This window comes from Gymnoscopelus braueri, assembly GCF_963280865.1.
Source record: "Gymnoscopelus braueri genome assembly, chromosome: 17".
In the NCBI taxonomy this organism is placed as follows: domain Eukaryota; kingdom Metazoa; phylum Chordata; class Actinopteri; order Myctophiformes; family Myctophidae; genus Gymnoscopelus; species Gymnoscopelus braueri.
The window spans coordinates 9095361-9111333 of record NC_137617.1 but is presented as its reverse complement, the minus strand read 5'-3'; positions in this window follow the sequence as shown (position 1 = coordinate 9111333).

The window sequence follows — 15973 nt, the reverse complement described above, 5'->3', positions numbered from 1 at the left end:
AAAAAGATCATGTAAAAAGCATGTCAATAAAAAGTAAAAATTGATGTTTTGGGAGGGCTGGTATAGCTAATAAGGCACTGGTATCCCGGGGCCACCAAAGGGTCCTTGTAAAAATGAACACTGAGGACTTATAATACAATGTAAATCAGGGTCCCTAAAAAAGCTATACAATTGGGGCCCGTCCGTGGTCTAATGCAGTGATTCTGAACCTGTGGTAAAATGCATTTCTTGTTGTAAGTGCATGTAAAAACAATTCAATCATGTGTTCTTCATGTGCTGCAGAGACGCGCCTGTTTTACCTTCCTCACCAGTGTTGCCAGGTTCTGCGAGAGAAACAAGCAACCAGGTCTAGGAAACAAGCCCAAAAAAAAGCGAGCCCTTCGCCCTTTAAACTTATTACATTGGCTATTTGAAAAAGGCAGATCTACAAGCTCACAACATTGTAGATCAGCTATTTAAAAAAGAAACTTTTCGAATATCTTTGACATTTTAACAACACAAATCTTCTACGGGGGTCCCTGGCATAAAACATTTTTAGATGGGGGTCCGCGAACAAATACATATTCATTTGTGGGTCCATGACATCAAAATGTTTGAGAATCACTGGTTTAAATAATTTAAAAAAACTCACAACTACCAATATTTACAAGCAACTTTACAGAAAAAGAAGCCCAAAGTCGCTTATAATGAGCGGACATGGCAACCCTGTTCCTCACGCTTTGACACACACGGTAGCTGGAGCAGGAGGGGGCGGGGCAGAGCGGGGGGAGGGGCTGACCTACTTTTGTCCAATGGGGAGCCACGGCCGCCTGTTGCTCTCCGCGGCCCCGCCCCCTGTACGATCACATTGAACCTCATGTGCTTTTTACAGAGAAAAACAAGAGAGAGAGACATATAGTCCTACAGAGAGAGAGAGAGAGAGAGAGAGAGAGAGAGAGAGAAAAGAGAGAGAGAGAGAGAGAGAGAGAGAGAGAGAGAGAGAGAGAGAGAGAGAGAGAGAGAGAGTGAGAGACAGACAGACAATTAACAAACGGACAGACAGACAGACAGACAGACAAGAGACAGACAGGCCAGACAGAGAGCAATTTGTCTGAGAGTGAGATTGAAAGAGACTGTCTGAGAGAGAGAGAGAGAGAGAGAGAGAGAGAGGGAGAGAGAGAGAGAGAGAGAGAGAGAGAGAGAGAGAGAGAGAGAGAGAGAGAGAAAGATATTGAGTGATCTCTCAAAACAGAACTTTTTCCTTATTTTTTTGTGTCCCAGTTTGGAGATTGAGAGACACAGACAGACAGACAGACAGACAGACAGACAGACAGACAGACGCTCTATCTCTCACTCTCTCACACACACACTGTGTGTGTGACACACACACACACACACACACACAGAGAGAGAGAGAGAGAGAGACATAGCAGAAAAGCAGCCTATCAGTCCCTCCATATGTATGCTAATGATAATAAAGGGTTAAAATGGAAACAATGCACGTTGTCCCACATAACTGGAGTCTAGGGATGGAGTTGATTTAAATTCACACGTTGACATGCTGCTATAAGGACATTCAACACTTAATCCCTATAGGGGGGCTATAGGCTACTAGTGTCTTTTCAGTTTGTAGCTCTACGTTAAATATCTTCACCAATGGAATACCCCAGAATACAGATGCTGGGGTTTGACTTTTAAGTGGTAAAAACACGATGGACCAGCCTTCACTTAAATTTGTGTTATTGAGAAAAGCACATCACAGCCTTTCCCCTTTCACATTGAATGACCTGCTCTGCCTGTAAGAAATCCTCAGTATTCATTTATCCGTTTACTCTCACAGCTACACCACTTAAACCCTGCGTGTAGTGCCGTGTACTTTATTGACCGGGATCCCCCAAGGGTCTGTACTTGGTCCCCTCCTTTTTTTTGGCTGCACCGATATGGAAATTCTTGGCCGATACCGATTAAAATAACAATTCAGCCGATAGCCGATACTGATACCGATATTAGTTTATTTCGTTTTTAGTGTTATCATTTCCCCCTTTTGTACCAGGGAAACAAATACATCTTCATTATAAGAAATAACTGTTCAGAATCTGCAGAAACACAACATAATTGCCTTGATGCAAGTAACATTAACGAGTGTCAACGAGTGTCAGCTGGACAGTGACACTCACATCTCAGCTGTGCTGAACTGAAAGTGACTGGAGTTAGTTAAAAAAAAGCCCTTGAATATGATATGATAATGTTTACTGTGATTATGGTAAGCTTACATTTCATATCACAAACACCATAGAGTAAAAACTCCTGTAACTTTAACCAGCCCAAAAAAATACAAATATTGTTTTGCCGATACCGATATTGATCGATAACGGCAACTATCGTCCGATACCGATATGTGACCAATATATCGCTGTATCCCTAGTTAGATTAACAGGATTTTTAGGCCTGTCAAGGTCAACACACTCTCACTCCTCAAAATGCATATTGTGACTTCTTGGGACAAATGTGACCAGGGCACTTCCGCACTCCACCAACTCAAACCCAAGACGTAAAAGGGTCCGCCAAAAAACAGTTAAGCCAACTCTCCACCGCACCGAAAACCTGTTGCAGATAGCGCCGTTTCTGTAAAGTTGCTTGTAAAAATTGGTAGTTGCGGGTTGCGTTTTTTTTGGGCTTGTTTCTAAAGTGTAGTTGCTTATTTAGGCTTGTTTCCAAAAATATATATTATCATTTAAACCAGTGGTTCGCAAATATTTTCATGAAAATGCTTTTGTGCATTTGTGTTAAAATGTTTCAAAAGATATTCCAAATATTCCACATTTTATTGCAAGAGTTTTTGAAAATAGCAGATCTACAAGCCCACAATGCATCGCATTGCGACGCGTTGTGAGCTTGTAGATCTGCTATTTTCAAATAGCCGATGCATATGGGTTTAAAGTGCTCATGTGGCCTAAGTTGCTTCTTTTGGGCTTGTTTTCCTGGTTGCTTATTTCTCTCACAAAATATGGCAACACTGCGTGCGAGTCCTCATTAACGTTGGCCGACAGTTAGTGCTGAACTAAATGTCAACTTTTGCCAACTGTTGTAGTCTGTTTGGTGGAGAGTCACCTAAAGCACGACGAGAGGTGGCAAGGTCTTTTTTTTGTCAAGGTTTTAAAAGTATAAAATACCAATTATTTCTACATTAATTCTTTCATTTTCATTTCATAATGTTATCATTAAAATCGTACGCGTTTTGTCAATTATTTGTGGGGGGGCCCACTTTCAGTATCCTCACGGCCCACCGGTGGGCCCCTGCCCACGGGTTGAGAACCACTGTTGTAAAATACAGCAAGGGTAGTGGCATGGGGGGGAAAAAAATAATCTAGGAGTGGGAGGAAGAATACAATCACAAAAACACACCCATCAACAATGATTTTTATTTAATTGTTTTGGTTAAAACAGTTTTATTTATCAGTCCATGTTTGCACTGTTTATTCTGTGTTGAGTGTTTTTTTTATAGTGGACCACAATGGAAACAAGCTTCTGCTTTTTTTTGTGTTCATCCAGGTTGGTGTTTTTATTGTTGTATTTCAAACACAAATACAATATTTATATTCTATTCTACAATAGTATACAACAAGTACACACTCTATACCCTTGGTTCTCAAAGTGGGGTCCGGGGACCCCCAGGGGTCCTTGGGGTGGTTCCAGGGGGTCCCCAGCAAAAGTAGTTAATATAGTATCACAATCATTTTAACCACTTTATCCATATTTTATTCTTTGGCTATTCAAAAATAGCAGATCTACAAGCTCATAGCGCGGCACCAAATCTTTGCTTCTGGGGAGGTCCCTGGAACAATATTTTGGAGATGGGGGTCCGCGGCCAAACATATGTCATTATGGGGTCCTTGACATGAAAAAGTTTGAGAACCACTGCTCTATATAATAGCCTGCACTATGCAGAAACAAAACACACACAGTCACAGTGTCAGAGGAGATACAGTATGTGTGCAGATGTCCCCACTACAGTATACAGTATGTCACTTTACTGGGAGGAGGTCAGACAGACCTCCACTCCTGCTCTCTCCTCCATCCCCTCCTCCTCCTCCTCACAGTCTCATTAAAATTTCCTTGGCAACGGTGGCAGCCAAATCACCTGCGATGTTGTTGTGACAAAGCCTTGTAAAACGCTAGAAAGAAAGTAGGACATGGCTGAACGCCACTCTCCTCTCCTCTCCTCTCCTCCCTACTTCACTTCTTTCCTCTCTCCTCTCCTCTCCTCTCCTCTCCTCTCCTCTCCTCTCCTCTCCTCTCTCCTCTCCTACCTACTTCACTTCTTTCCTCTCTCCTCTCCTCTCCTCTCCTCTCCTACCTACTTCACTTCTTTCCTCTCTCCTCTCCTCTCCTCTCCTCTCCTACCTACTTCACTTCTTTCCTCTCCTCTCCTCTCCTCTCTCCTCTCTCTTCTCTCCCCTCCCCTCCCCTCCCCTCTCCTCTCCTCTCCTCTCCTCTCCTCTCCTCTCCTCTCCTCTCCTCTCCTCTCCTCTCCTCTCCTCTCCTCTCCTGGCAGGCAGGCAGTGATGTTAGCAGTACTCAGAAGTCTGGTATTAAAAATGTACTTTAGGTAAAAGTGCAAAAGTATATTGGAATCAAAATATACTTCAAGTACCAAAATTTAAAATTACTCGTTATGCAGAATTATGTACCATTTCACAGGTGCAATTATGTCTACAAATATTTTCATTTTAAAATAGCAGACCATGTCTCTGATATGTAGAGAAGTAGAAGTAAAAGTATGAAAAGTACACTACCTCCTGCCTGACCGACATCAAAACATGGATGCAAACAAACTTCCTAAAACTCAACCGCAATAAATGTGAAATCCTAATCATTGGCCCAGACTCCCTCACCCGCTCCACTCATGACTTCTCCCTCAACATTGACGGCTCCATTGTCACCCTCCTCCACCCACGTCCGCAACCTTGTTGTCATCCTGGATCCCACAGTTTCCCACTCTCTCCTTCCAGTCCCATGTCAACCAGATCATTAAAACTGCCTCCTTTCATCTTCGCAAAACATTGCCCGCCTTCGTCCCAGCCTATCACACACTGCTGCTGCGACACTCATTCATGCCTTCATTGCATCCAGACTCGACTACTGCAATAGCCTACTATACGGCGTCACCACCAAGGTTCTCAAGAAACTACAGTACGTACAAAACTCTGCCGCCCCCCTGCTCACCAGAACCAGATCCAGGGACCACATCACTGCAGTCGTCCGTGACCTCCAGTCAAGCACAGAATATACTTCAAATTCAAAATACTAATCACTACCAGTGGGGTAAAGTAATTAAGTACATTTACTCAAGTACTGTACTTAAGTACAATTTTGAGGAACTTTTACTTTATTAGAGCATTTCCAATTGTCTATACTTTTACTTCTTACATCTCAGAGGCAAATATTGTACTTTTACTCCACTACAATTATTTGAAAACTTAAGTTACTAGTTACTTTGCAGATATAAATTATTACATTATAAAACATACATTAATCACTTTATTAGTCCTATTTTATACCTAGGCTATTTGAAAATAGCCGATCTGCTATTTTCAAACATTTTAGTACTTTTGAAGTACGTTTTGATACGGTTTTACTCAAGTAAATTTAGAATTCCAGACTTTTACTTGTAACAGAGTACTTCTACATTGCCGTATTGATACTTTTACTTAGGTAAAACATTTGAGTACTTTTTCCACCACAGATCACGACCTACAAAGCCCTCAACAACCAGACCCCCCCGATACCTCTCTGAACTCATCCAACGCCTCGCCCCTTCCCGCTCCCTCAGGTCGGGTGATGCCAACATCCTGGACACCCTCAGGACAAATAAGGGAACCTGGGGTGACAGGGCCTTCTCGGCGACCGTCCCCCTCACTGTGGAACTCACTCCCAGCTCACATCAGAGCTGCCCCCACCCTCACCACGTTTAAAACCACTCTCAAAACCCACCTTTTCAGACTAGCATTCCCTACATAAAATCCCAACCCCTTTGTTTACCTTTCTTTTATAGTTTTTTTTAACCTTTTTTTTAACTAGTTCTTCCTAATAAAGTTGTTTTTATTTTGTTTCTGTAAAGCGACTTTGAGTACAAAAAGCACTGTCGAAATCGTTTGTATTATTATTATCGTTAGTACTTGAGTACATGTACTTAGTTACTTTACACCACAGGCAGGCAGGGCGGAAGCGCTGCCAGTGACACACACACACACACACACACACACACACACACACACACACACACACACACACACACACACACACACACACACACACACACACACACACACACACACACACACACACACACACACACACACGTCCCTCCTGAGGCCCTGGATCATTCACTTAAAATGCACAGTTCATTTCCAAACCTTATAAATCTTGAACCAATGCAAAGTATTAACAAGAGCTTGTTGTGACTAAATAATAACTACATTGGATCCATTGGAACACAGGTTATTTTTTTCCATTACCGTACTTGAAAAGTAACCGTTTTGGACATATGAGGTTTCCACCTGACAGCATGGATATCCATTATGTGCCTTTGAGGGGGGGAAGGAACTGGGAGACTCCTTAAGGCCCAGCGGGTTCAATATTATGTCAGAATACGTGAAGTCATCCAGTTGGCACAGACAGCTATGCTCTTCAGTTACTTATTATTTCTACTTTTCTTTTGTGTGATGTTTTTTATGGAAACCATTGATGACTGCTGGTGTTCTACGCCAGGGGTTGCCAAACCTTTTCTAAGCCAAGGGCCACCAAAATAGTCATGGCCAATTTTGGGTCCTTGCTATAGTTAAAGGAACGGTGGTCTCATGTTTTGCCCATTGATACGAGTCAACCTAAACCTGACATTACTGCCGACCATTTTCCAAAGCATAGCGTGGTTTGTTAAAGACGGGGTGCCGTGATTTTCAGTGATTCCCCCCCCCCCTAAAACATAATCATCAGGTATTATGGTTATACTAGGAGGAAGATTTTTTTCAAAAGAGTGTACAGAAAGTGTTAAAATTATGTTTTTATGTGGACACGCCTCCAGTTCATTAAGTATACCTGGTTCTCACCTTAGCACCTCCTCCACCACCTTAGCACCACCCACCTGTCCTAGTCCCTCCTCCTCCTCATGCCCACACCTGTTGTGTTATGATAATGAGGGGGAGGGTATAATTTTACTGTGTCATTAAAGTGCTGTTTTTCTATTGGCACGTTTGACCCTCAAGGTTTCAGCCTCCAGGAATAAACTCAAAATAGTCAGAGAAGACATAAAACACCATAAAAACACCACCAGGGGGCTTAATGAAGTGGCGGTGTGGTCATCACAGTGGTCATCATAGTAATGGAAGCTCACTTCAAAAAAGAAATACATTTATTGGATTTTTGGAAGTCCATAATCTTATTTATAGGTTATTAATGTCATCATGTGTCTCGCTAGCCAATCACAGTGCTGAATAGAGTCAGCCAATAGAGTCAGCCAATCACAGTACAGCTAACTGGGCCAGCTGGGCCAATCACACTGCAGGAAACTAATACTAATGAGATGTCCCAACCCCACTTATAGGGGCGGCTACACAAAACAGAAAAGGTGCAAAACCATGGCAGCCACTGGACTTCATCCATTTCCATTCCATTGTAACACTTTAAAATCCACTTGCAATGACTTGAAACTTATAGATAACCCAACGAGTAACCCAGTGAGTAAACTTAATTTATCTTTTTTCAAGGTTGCACTTTAATGCGCGTTAAAAGCACGGGACTGACTTGAAGTCTAGACGGAGATAGTCTCCTGTTTTACAAACTAGATTCAAAGATCTCGACTGATTAACATGTGTTGTGTAATTAGGTTTGGCAAACATGAACTCTAAAAGCAAAGCCATGGAGTTATTAGTAATAAATGCATTAACAGGAAAACACTCCATGTTCGATGTATGATACACGGCTGCAGCTGTGAATAGACTAATGACATAATTGACACCATTATGGTCCTTTAACTACAGTACATTCACCTACGCTTTTTCCAACCTATCACATCTGTAGTCTGCTGTACCTCTGCCATGACAGAGCACGGGGTCACCACGCGAGTGGCCTTAGTAGGCCTACCGCTAGTTTGAACAAGACCCGGTAAGGACGCGCTGTGATTGGCCAGTAGTCGCTGTGATTGACAGAACTTCTTCATATAGCGTTTTTGCAACTATGCCTCAACCTGAACTTATTCCTATGCCTAGACCTAACCTTATTCCTAACCTTAACCTCCGTAAAATGATGCCTAAACGTAACCTTATTCATAACCCTCAGTCAAAATTATGCCTAAAGCACGGTCACTAGGCCTACATGCTATCCTCTACTGATGAATTGAGTACAATGGACCACAATGTGTTATCCTTTTAGCATAACCCAAATGACTTTACCACCTGTACTGTTGACACACCTGTTAATAAAGCATTCAATCAAACAAACTTAAACCCAAGTGAAACGGTCTTGAGTTACAACTGTACTCAGACCGTTTTTTTTATTTATTTTTTTACACCAAACCACTTCGCCAAAATTAGCAGATCTATAAGCTCGTCTTGAGCTTGTAGATCTGCTATTTTCAGGGATAGTTCTCCCAAAAATAGGAATGCTAGGGTTCAATTTATACTCCGCGTCGTGCGCCGAAAATAGCAGACCTACCAGAAAATAGCTGACAATAACGTGGATGCAACACGTTGTCAGCTTGAAGGTCGGCTATTTTTCCGGCCGTCAAACACGACAAAGTACTGTTTGGTGCTGTTTGGTCTTCCATTAAATGAATGGGAAGTGCTGTTGTTGTGTAGCCATGAGTCATGCTGTGTGGTGACAAAGTCATTACAGCAGCCTTTGAAAGCACAGACTGTATGTCGTCTTTGTCGGCTGGAAGCCTCATTATTCCCCACTTTTCAGGATAAAAAAATAGGAAAAAAAGCAAAAATAGCAGATATACAAGCTCAACTACTTTTGCTACCTTTGTGTGACGCTGTAGTATGACGAAGTAGGCCGCTAATTTACAGAAAAACTAGAAGATAAGAGGTTTCTGACTGCACAGCAACGATGCTTGCATGCTATTCCCTTTTACAAAACCTTTTACGTAACACCTTACTTCTTTGAAACACACTGGTGTTTGGGGGAGTGGAGTCCACCATTGTCTCGGAGGTGTGCAAACAACACAGGTATCAGCATTGAGTTTGTGAGATGGGCATGATGTCACTGTAGCTAAAAGAACAGAATAGTCTGAAGAATGGAGTCAAGAACAACTTTTTATTATATAATGGGAGACACACACGCACATGGAGTACACACACACACACGCACACGCACACAAACACACACACACACACACACACACACACACACACACATGGAGTACACACACACACACACACACACACACACACACAATTATATAGATGACATGTTCTCTCTCACTCACACACACACACACACTCAGACGCACGCACGCACGCACGCACGCACGCACGCACGCACGCACGCACGCACGCACGCACGCACGCACGCACGCACACATACAGACTTCACAGTTGTCCTGACATGCGCCGTTGTTGCCATTAAAAACAGAAGTAGAGTAGTAGAGTAAACATGATTTGCATAAAGAATTAAGCCTGCCCTGAATTAAGCTAGTTACTGTGTGAGATGTCCTTCAAGTCTAAGATGCAGTCATGCACATGCACACACACACACACGTACATGCACACAAACATGCACACAAGGCAAATGCAGGCGCACACACACACACACACACACACACACACACACACACACACACACACACACACACACACACACACACACACACACACACACACACACACACACACACACACACACACACACACACACACACACATAACTTGATACCTTATCAAGTTATAATGTGATACATATCACATCACATTGTGATACATACAATAAAATAAAAATAAGAACATTGAAGATTATACATAAATAAACTTAAATGGCAGGTGTGATAAACGTCTAAACCACTTGAACCCTAATGATCCATATTATGGGGGGAGCATTATCAAGAAAGTCTAGAGGGTTTCAGAGGTTAAGGCAAGCATTTGGCATCAATGGGGTATGTGCAAGAAGGCAGAAGGCAATACCAGTGGTGGAAAAAGTACTCAAATGTTTTACTTAAAAAAGTAAAAGTATCTACTGCAATCGAAGTAACAAGTAAAAGTCTGGAATAAAACATTTACTTGAGTAAAAGTATCAAAAGTAAAAGTACTAAAATGTTTGAAAATAGCAGATCTACAAGCTCAGAGCGTGTAGATCGGCTATTTTCAAATAGCCTCGGTATAAAATAGGGCTAAAGTGGTTAATGTATGTTTTATAATGTAATAATTTATATCTGCCAAGTAACTACATGTATAGTAACTAAAGTTTTCAAATAATTTTTGTGGAGTAAAAGAACAATATTTGCCTTTGAGATGTAGTGGAGTAGAAGTAGAAGTATAGACAACTGGGAAATACTCCAGTAAAGTAAAAGTACCTCAAAATTGTACTTAAGTACAGCACTTGAGTAAATGTACTTAGTTACTTTACACCACTGGGCAATACAGAACACACACACATCTATGTCCCTTCATACATTCTGCAACTAAACTTTTGAGCAGTTTGGATGCAGTTTTGTTTTCTTTCGTTGTTTTTTCTGTCCTCATTCACACAGCCTCGGGGAGAAAGCTCTCCCTCAGCCCTGAGCCCCAGGCTATGTCCTTCCATTTGGTTCCATTTGTACACTCTCTGATAGGGAGCACTTTTCACAGATGCCTAAAATTCAGTTTCTATTTTTCATTTACTTTACCTTACTTACTTTTACAGTGTGATTTATTAGTTGTTTTTTTGGGGCGAAAACTGGTCTGTTAGATGTTTTGCCTGCACTTTTGCTTTTTTAATTTTCCTCTTTTTTTTGTAAAAGCCATTAAAACCAAGAAAGCATCTGTGTCATTTTAGATTTGAGCTATATATAGCAACATATATGTTTTTCAGAAAACTAAAACATATTTACTGAAATGTTTTGAATCATTTTTAACACAAATCTTCTCTTCCAGGGGTCTCCCTGGCACAAAACGTTTTCAGATGGGGGGGGGGGGGGGTCCATGGCCAAACACATATCATTGTGGGGGTCCTTAGCATGAAAAAGTGTGAACACCACTGACATTTTGTAGAATGGGCCTCAGGTCTTAATGGGTTAAGTTGTGCTATAGTACAGTATGTGACCAGTGTTTACTGTATTGACTGATGCTGCTGGTTATTGTGGTGTGTGTGTGTGTGTGTGTGTGTGTGTGTGTGTGTGTGTGTGTGTGTGTGTGTGTGTGTGTGTGTGAGTGTGTGTGTGAGTGTGTGTGAGTCATGTGTTTCCAGGGCGGACAGATATTTATAACCACACCTGCTAGGAGGAGGAAAATCAATACTGTCCTCCGGGCTCACTGGATATCGGCTTGACCTCTCACACACAGACACGCACATGCACACGCACGCACGCACGCAGACACACACACACAGTATCCATATGCTGAATTTCCCTGGGGATCAATAAAGTTCTGTCAGCTCATGATGATTACATGCACACTGAAATAAACAAATAAACAAACGTTATTTTTCAATTCAAAGTAGCTTTATTGGCATGAGAAAACATACGTTTACATTGCCAGGAGTAAGTTAACAGGAGTAGGACGAAGGCTCTAAGTCCTCCCGGTGGGGGCTCCTTACTGGCAGGTGAGTCAGTAGGATACGAGAGCAGTGACAACACAGAAATGTGTTTGGGGAGGAATGAATAGGCTCTATATGCACAGCAGCCATATTATCACTTCCTTCACAGGTGTTACCAATGATACTAATGAAGGCTCTGTTCCAACTTTTTAATTTCCACGACCCCCATAATGGCCCCTTACACACCCGTAAGGGGCCATTTGGAACCCTCTCAAGGAACCTAACCCTAAATTAGGCAGAACAAATGATTGGCTACTCTAAAATACAACAAAGCTGCATTGTTTCACTTATCAAGGAGCTATTATGTCACTTCCACTTTGTACAGTAGAAACGCAGAGGAAAACCGACAGGTCGAAACTCATCCGTCTTTCTGCAGCCTGCTGCTGCAGATCATTAAAGGCTCCCATAAAGAATCGTGTCAGTGAGTGCGGATAATTATTTTTGTTGTGTTCACGCATCAGTCACCCACAGAGGACGACTGGCTGACACACAGCAAGGTCATGGGGCTGGATCTGTATTGATTATATTGATTAACAGCATGATGTAATGCAGGGCGCAAGCCATAGTTGCAGAGCCAATACTGGACCCAGTACAGTACAGTATAGTGGTGGGAAAAGTACTCAAGTGTTTTAAAGTATCAATGGTGCAATGTAGACACACTCTGCTACAAGTAAAATCCGGAATTCAAAATGTATTAAAATCTTTAGAAAATAGCAGATCTACAAGCTCACAATGCGTCGCATCGCGACGCATTGTGAGCTTGTAGATTGGCTATTTTCAAATGGCCGAAATGTATATAGGGTTGAAGTGGGTAAGTGGGTGTTTTCTCATAATAATCAAAAACTACAAAGTAACTAGTAACTAAAGTGTTCAAATAATTGTAGTGGAGTAAAATACAATATTTTCCTCTGAGATGTAGTGGAGTAGAAGTAAAAGTACTGAAAATTCGAAAATGTACTTAAGTACAGCACTTGAGTAAATGTACTTAGTTACTTTACACCATTGTACAGTACAGTAGCTGTAGGGCAGGAATTTCACAGAGTCCTTGGCTGCCGTGGCCCTATGGTTGAGCAGAGTCGCTCAGGGCTTTTCTGTTCTTGCTCTGCATGAAAATAGCAGATCTACAAGCTTACAACGCGTTGCATGTGACGCGGTGTAAGATGGTGTGCAAAGATGGACAACACCAAAAAAGTGGTTAAACTGATATTGTTGCTAAATTACAGAACTAATTGTGTTCCCCTGGAACCCTCTCAAAGACCCCCGGGGGTCCCCAGACCCCACTTTGAGAAGTAGTGCTATATAGAATGGCTTCAATCTGTAAACAATAAGCAATGCATGTGCTCAACATTCCAACCATTGTGAACTTCCTGTTTGCAACAGGAAGTTCTATTCAATTAGGGTGTACCAGGTCAAAAGTAATCCTCATTTAGACTAGCTAGAATGTAACCCAGGAAACCAGGATATGAGGGGGAAATGAGGGGGGGGGGGGGATTTCTACATCACTATTTAAAATCCCAGTTTTCTCCTGAATTTCTGAAAGTTCAATTTTATTTTATTTAGTTTTTCTGCCTGTGGTCTTCATTGTATTTTATACATGTTTTTCATATATTTTATTTTATTGCGTAAAGCACAAATGGCGTTTATTATCATTATTAGGCATTGTAGTTGTGTGTGCTCCTTACTGTTGTCTGAAATGTTAGCAGTGTCAGAAAATGAAACATTAGTAGATTTCTGCTTGTCGTGACTCTCTGGATGGAGGAGCTAGCATACAAGTGTTCCGCGTAATTGACGGCGTGGACGGCGACGTGAGCCAAAAATAGCAGATGTAGCTCATAAGAGGAGGACAATCAATACAATACTCTGAGCACAGTGGAGATGACCTCACACTCTCTCTCTCTCTCACACACACCCCCCAAACACGGGCACACGGCCACTAGAAACCATAAACAAAACACCCGAGATCACCCCCCACATATGCAGGGACACGGCACACAGGCACATACGCACATGTGCACATACGCACATGTACACACACACACACACACACACACACACACACACACACACACACACACACACACACACACACACACACACACACACACACACACACACACACACACACACACACACACACACACACACACACACACACACACACACACACACACACACACACACACACACACACACACACACAGCCACTAGAGACTATAAATAAAACACCTGAGATCACATGCACCCACACACACACTAGAACATCAATATCCGCAGACACAAACACATGTGCCGATACAAATCCAAACACTTGGTAACTATATAAATATAGCTTGGACAGATATAAAGCATAAGGTGCTCAGGTGGTACAGGGCACCTGTCCACCACCGAGGAGTTCAATGGGTTCAAATTAAAGGGATAGTACACCCCCAAAATGACTTTTTTTTTGTATCGATTAGTCACCCCATGGAGACTTGAATTCATGGATATTCTTTTGTTTTTGTCTCATTCCTAAGCCAATAATTTGATGGCCGGCAGCGGTTCCCGTAGGAGACACAAAGAGTCTCCTTTGTGTCTCCTACCCGAACCGCTGCCTACCGGTCCGCTGGTCACCAAATTATTGGCTTAGGAATGCGACAAAAACAAACAAATATCTCCATGGGGTGATTAATCGATAGGGAAAAAAAATCATTTTGGGGGTGTACTATCCCTTTAAACAACAGTGCATCCAGTTTGGACGAGCGTCTATATACGAACACAAATGGCCGTGTTCAGGGGAGGGAAGCCAGGCGTATAATAGCGACTCAGCAGGGAGTGTTGAACAGCAGGAGTATACTGCAGGATGGAGGCACTACGCTATATATGTCCTCTCAGTGGGGGCTCCTCACTGGCAGGCAGGTGAGCCAGTCGGGTGTAAAAGCAGTGGCAACACAGAACCGTGTGGGGAGGAGTTTAATTAGTATAATGACTAAGCTGTCAAATGATTGGCTAACTGCCTTTTAAGTAAACAAACAAACAAACAAATAAATAAATAAAGCATGCAGACGCAGACCACCAAATCCTCACCAAAGCATTGAAAAGTGTTGCTTTGCTAAAAGGAAGTGATTTTTCAGCGACACCACACCATGGCTTACCATGGAGCATAAAGTAAGGTGTTCAGTTTGGTGTATACATCCCACACACACTGCATAGAGGTGGCTCTATCTGAAGCATGTCTATACGCCTCGGGCCAAAAACAAGGTAGAGGAGAGACATCTCTTTAGTAGAGTTTTATAACGGTTAGGCCTTTTCTGCTGTTATTGCCATGTTTTATGCTTTCTCTGCATTTATTTATGGATGACTGTGGATTTTGGTTTTTCTTTTGTATCCCTTTATTCTCTCTACTCTCCATTCCATGCGCTCCTCCATCATGTGCCATGCAGGTACAAGTACAGGAAAGTTTTCATAACATTCTAGTAGATAAAGAATTTAAAAAATATATTCTCTTGAAATACAGAAGTTGTAATAACTCCGTGTTTTGTTATATGCAGCACGTACTGTACTTGTAGTTGTACTCCAAGATAGTAAAAGATTTCAATAAAAGACATACTTCAATGAAAAACAAATATTTCAATAAAGGAAAATATTTCAATAAAACGTCAAATTTCCTCTCTGTTGCTGCATCTATATATTTGCTCTAAATTCCACAACGTCAATGTGGAACGCTTGTAGATTTGTTATTTTCTATAAAATAGGGCTAAAGTGGTTAATGTATGCTTTATGATGTAATAACTTATATCTACAAAGTAACTAGTAACTAAAGTTTTGAAATAATTGTAGTGGAGTAAAAGTACAATATTTGCCTCTGAGATTGGAAATACTCCAGTAAAGTAAAAGTACCTCAAAATTGTACTTAAGTACTTAGTTACACCGCTGCTGTGGTCTTATCTCATCTTACAGAGATGAATCATTTGTCATTATTTTGGTTCATCTCAGATTGTTAAAAGTCACAAGTTGAGGGAAATGGAGACTTCAGAGTTACTACAGGGGGCTGCCAAATCTTTTTTCTTCACATTAACCATTGAACCCTATAGCATTACTTTTCTGAGGGGACATTGGCCGAAAATAGCAGATCTACAATCTCACAACGACTCACAGCGTTCGGCTATTTTCGGCAAAGAGGTTTGGTGTATAGAGGGAGAAAAGAGCAGACCAAGTACAGAGCCAACAG